The sequence below is a fragment of the Triticum urartu genome, chromosome 7, assembly GCF_003073215.2.
Source record: "Triticum urartu cultivar G1812 chromosome 7, Tu2.1, whole genome shotgun sequence".
In the NCBI taxonomy this organism is placed as follows: Eukaryota; Viridiplantae; Streptophyta; class Magnoliopsida; order Poales; family Poaceae; genus Triticum; species Triticum urartu.
In genome coordinates, this window is record NC_053028.1 from 6,004,202 (window position 1) to 6,009,773 (window position 5,572).

At 45.3% G+C, this 5,572-nt stretch overlaps 1 long non-coding RNA gene across 1 annotated transcript; it reads left to right on the forward strand.

Annotated features, from left to right (window-relative positions):
* The first annotated feature begins 2,242 nt into the window (after nucleotides 1-2,242).
* On the forward strand, nucleotides 2,243-5,277 carry LOC125522277. Its single transcript, XR_007289709.1, has 4 exons — nucleotides 2,243-2,899; nucleotides 3,522-3,731; nucleotides 4,136-4,190; nucleotides 4,712-5,277. It is a non-coding gene; the product is annotated as an uncharacterized LOC125522277 (long non-coding RNA).
* Nucleotides 5,278-5,572: the final 295 nt, after the last annotated feature.

The following is a 5,572-nucleotide window of genomic DNA, read 5'->3' on the forward strand; positions in this document are numbered from 1 at the left end:
ACAATGTCATTTCCTGCCATGTCTTGACCTGAACAATACCATATTGTGTTAATGCAAATTTAAACTGTGTCACTTTATTCGTCAGTAAGAAATGTGATGAATTGTCAGCACTGATACTTTTATGTGGAAAACCTGTCATCTGTCTGCTTGTTTATCTTTCAGAGTGAGGAAGATACAAGTGTTGAACAAGCGTAGTCTCATCATCTTGCTCAGATGCTTGCCCTGCAGCTCCCCAGCAGGGCTAACCTTTCTTGAACTCTATTGAAGTGCTGTCGGTTTTGTATATTATTTTGTCGGCATGTTTATTTGCACTGGTGGCGATCTTTGATGCCCAGTGTATGTAATCTGCTGTATGCTTGTGCTTTATTATCATAGTGGCGAACTTTGATGCCCTGTGGATGTAATATGACGTAATTTCTTTATTGTATAGTCTAGGTTTTTTCTTATTCACGATGCTGCAATTATTTTACTGTATATATATCCTGTCTTCGTAGTAAACCGGCCAAACCGTAAAATTACGGTACATAATCGGGCCGTCATGCAATCACGATGTAGGATGGGCCTGAAACGTGGCAATCAGCTCACGGGCCGGCAGCAGCCCGAAATGAACCCCGACCCATGATTGTGCGAATCAAATCACATGCTTTTAACAGGCCGAAAAATTGTCTCGGTCCTTGTTTGGCCCAATCAGATATCGGCTGCGAGCAGGCCGGATGCAAACCGGGCCGTAGTTAGGCCCAACTATAGCAAAAACGTGAGAGGTGAACTATAGCTGGGAAAATTCATTTATACTATTGAAAAAGTCTAGTGCAAGAACATGATAGGTCAACTATAATAGGGAAAATTCAGCAATATATAAAATAGGTGCCATGCACATTTGGAGTTTGTTTGCTTGATAAAGGTGAAATCTTCCAGATGCATACACATAACTCATGTCTTCCTCTTTTTCTCCGTCTTCCTCTTTTTCTCCTCACAATCTCCTACGTCTCTCTCTTTATCCCAGCTGAAAGGTATGTTAGCACGATCGAGTCGTTATTTTTTCTAACCTACTTATTATTCATTGACTCCTCGTTTATGTATAAATCTATTTTTAAATTTCAGCCGTCAATCTTTTAAGGTTAACACAAAATCAACGAATATATAAAGGGGTGACGAATGGAGAACTACGAAATCTTTCGTCCTTAGGTAAAGATAAAGATAATATGGGAAGGAGGGAGTAGTGGAGATTTAAGAGTTTTTTTTACTTTGGCACAGCAGCCGCATGCAGCAACTAAGAGCATCTCCAGCCACGCCCAGAAAGGCCTCCCCAGGCGATTTTTTCGCGCCGGCGCCGAAAAAAACGGCCCAGTCGGGCCCCCAGAAGCCCGATTTTCGCCGGCCTGGGCCGAAATCAGCGCCGACGGACCAAGGCCGAACCCGGCGCGCTGGGGGGCGCCCGGGGGCACCGGGGCGAGTTGTTTTGGCGCGAAGCAGCCGCGGGCCCGTCGAGTCAGCAAGACGGGCACTTCGTCGCCCTCGTCGCCTCGGTTCCCGCTCTCTCCGCGAACAGGAGTCGTTGCTCCTATTCGAGGCCAACATCCCGGCGCCGCCGGACATGCACGCCCGGCCGACGGGGTGGAGGCTCAGCAACGGGGGAGTGCCCATTCCCCCGTTGCCCGACGCCATGGCGCGCGCACCCTACTTCGCCACCGAGTTAGAGATCGTGCGCTCCTCCCTCACCGACGAGCAGCTCGCCCTGCCCCAGTAGGCCAGTACGCCGCCGACAACCACACGGCGTGGATGGCGTACTTCGAGCATCGTCAGCAGCAGAGGCTGGCGTCCACCAACGGGGCGCCGGTGGTGGGCGGCACGAAGAACAGCGAGGGGCGCCACCTGTGGTCACTACACCACAACACTTGATTGGGGGCAGTTAACTGCCGGGAGAAAAACTTATCTAAGGGCAAACTATCTGCCGGGACATCAGTTTCTTCTGCTAAAATCACATTAGTGCAGATGAACTGCCGGGAGAACTTGAGCAACAACGGCGCTATAACTGCCGGTACACTTTACGGCCCAAAAACTGCCGGGAGAACTAAATTTCGGCCCATAGTCTACCGGAGACCGCCTTTGACGTGAGACCCGAAAGTCGGCCCTAAGCGCGCGCCAACGAGAAAAAAGAAGCGCGCGACTTTGGCGAAATTTTAGGCCCAAGATGAAATACACGCGCCAGCCCTCCTGCTCCACCAGACCGCATAACCCTCAAAAAAAAAATCAGACCGCATCTCCGCCCCCAAATCCACGCCCAATCCCCTCCACCAGACCGCCGCCGCCGCCAAACCTTCCCACGGCCGCCGCGCGCTGCCGCTCCAAATCTTCCCACCACCGTCGCGCGCTGCCGCATCCAAAGCTTCCCACCGCCGCTGCGTGGCCGCCTTCCACTCAGTCCACCACCGGCGTAGCCCCTCACCACCGCAACCCCTCTATCGCCCACAAATCGAGACCCTCCACAGGACTGCAAGGCCTTCGCCCCCAACCATCCCACCACCGACGGCAGCTCTCCAAATGAGCACTTCCGCCTTCGCCCTCCATCACGGCAGCCCCTCCGCCCCTCCACCGCCCCCAACAACCAACCCACTGCTGCCGACCACTACTGTCGTCGCCCCACTCCATAGCGGCGCCGCCGAGCACCCGATTGACACGGAGCAGCACCGTCATCGCCGAGCCACCCCACCGGCGGCCACCATCCTCGCCACCAACCTACTCGCACACTTACTCCTCGAGCAGGCCTCCCCGGAAGTTTCACCGAGCACCAAGCCGCGGATCCGCCTCCTCCACACGCGCCCCCGAAGCAGCAGGTCGTCGACCCTCTCCTCAACATCCTTTCCGTGGACTTCACTGCCTCCTATACTTCATTTGACAGGTGAGATGTTGCAATTTTTGTGCCCTTTTTTGTTCTGAATGTGCCCTCCTGTACTTCAGCACTAAACTATTCTGGCAGTTAGAACAAATCAATGATTTGTAATTGCTTTGATATGATAACAGCGAAAAAACCATGAACCAGACAGGTTTGAAGGTTGTTTGGTTGTCTAAAAACAATCACCACTACTGTTAGTAGCCCTTTATATCAAAGGACGGGTACTATTGGTGATTAACAAGTGCATAACGTAATTAAATTCGTTGACACCTGACTGTTTAGTTGAGCTTTGGAGGTCATTTTAACTTGAGATGAAACAAAGCTAATTATTTTAAGTGTTCGTTTGTTTAGTTGATGCACCTACTACCATCTTTGTTTGTGTTTTGTGAAATACCATATGTGGACAGAATAGGTGCTATGCTTTTATGATATAGATGATGACATTCTTACTGCTATTTTGGTTATTGTATTTCCTGAAATGACATGTTTCAGTTAATTATATTCTGCTGTGTGATGGCATTCCTTCTCCGTATTGTATTTCTTGTTGCCTGTACTAGATACGGACGATATGCGTCTTTGTTACTAGATTTTTTTCCTTAATAGAAGTATTCTTTCTTTCTCATGTTAGGCAATCTTAGTGAAATTGGTCAAGAATGGACAAGAGTTGGATGGGGATTACGATGAGATGCTCAATCTTAGTGACCATGATGAGGTTCAACCTGATGATGTTCAAGAGGAGATCGACCTAGATGATTACGATGAGATGCTCGAGTTCTTAGGTCCCAAACGACTAGAGATGTTGATGACATGCCAAGTGACAGCATTGAAGAGCATGAAGGTGTGTAGCTCTAAAATCTATGCATATAGACTGTTAGTTAAATGGATGATAGCCTAGTAACTATTTTCCATGTTTATACCATGAGTTGGATCAAGAAACGAAGGGGAAGAAGGGGAAAAAAGCACTAGAATGCACAATGTGTATGATTTCTGGTATAACTTGCCCCTTTATCTCTCGATGACTTGTAGTATAACTTTCCCCTTTATCTAATACATCACCCTTACACTCTCCATTTACACTTGCTTGAAAGTAGATGTACTATGTTGTGGATGACAAACTGAAGGATTGGGTAATGGGAAGCGCTCGCATGGCCATACAAGCATGCGAGCTTTTGTTCTTATGATTGAATTTAACAATTACTATCATGGTTGATTGCTTAAGAAGCTTTCGTTCTATGTATGCAGTTGGAAGTGGACAAGTCCATGACGAAAGCAGGAATGCGACCACAAGCAAGCTGAGGTAATATGCATGTTTCTTTGAGATCGAATCTTATTCTAGCATGCTAGCTGGGTCGTTGAGGTAGAGTGGTAGGCGACATAATCATATTTTGTTTTTATGTTTGTATGTTTCCAAGAAATTTCATGCCCTCGACTCTGTACAACACTAAAGTTTACAAAATAAAAATATTTCATAGAGTAACTACTGTGCTGAAATCTTTTACGTCATTCCTGGAGACTCTGTACAAATGTTTATCTTAGTAAAAAAAAGGAAAGATTCAAACTGAGCATGTTTTGCCTATTTGCACATGAAAGATGTTTGCCTTGGAGTTAGAACTCAGTGTTAAACTCTACTATACAGTACAGAATTTCAGACTTGTTTTGGCGTATAAAACTGATCCTCATACCAGTTTTGGCTTGCTAGTCTGCTAGAGGGTATTCTCTTCAATGAACTCTATTAAAAACAAGCTAAGATGCATGAGATAGACAGAGAAATCTGTAACCAATGGTTATTTCATCAGTTTCTTTTTTCCTATGATACAGAGAAACCAATAACCAATGGCCTGCCCCTACCTATTTGTACAGAGGTTTGCCTATTTGTACTACTGTACTATGTATAGTACAGAGCTTTGCCTACTTGTATACTACTGCACTGTTTATAGTACAGAGTTTTGCCTATTTGTACACAGTTTTAACTATTTGTTCAATATAGTACTGTATAGAGTTTTGCCTATTTGTCGAGTTTAACTCATGCAAAAAAAGATTCGAACTCAGAGTACTATATTAACTCCAGAGATACATGTTTAACTCAGGTTTAATTAGGCATAGCTTTCACTAGTAAGTTGTATTTTTTAGACTAAGCATCTTTTGCAAGTTCATTGTACAGGTTTTTGTTTTGCTTATTTGCACATGAAGATTTGTGTATGTGTACTTCAAACAAATCTTGCTTGATCTAATGATGTAACCTTGCTTGCTGTGATGATGAGATGCTGCACATTTAGAAGAGTTATATTTATGCCGACGAGTTAAAAACTGAAGCATGTCAAAATCTTTAATGTGCTAATTTGAAATCTGAAAGGAGAGCTCCATTTTGAGTTTTCTATTTGTTGCAGATTTCCTACAGAGTTGATGGAGCTTTGGAAGATCTTCAATCTGCTGAAGAGTTGGGAGATTTGGAAGATCTTCAGCTAGTGAAGATTTGGTAGACCTATAATTAAGTTCATAGAGTGATTATGACACTTGCTCTGCTCATTTTGCTGGTTGTTAAGCCAGTATATGCTCATTTTGCTTGTGTGGCACCCTAGAAACATATGTACTCCTTTTGTGGCACACATTTAGAAACGTGATGTACTGTACCTTTTGTGGCGCGACCAGCTTATACATATTGTCGTTATGTTAATTTAT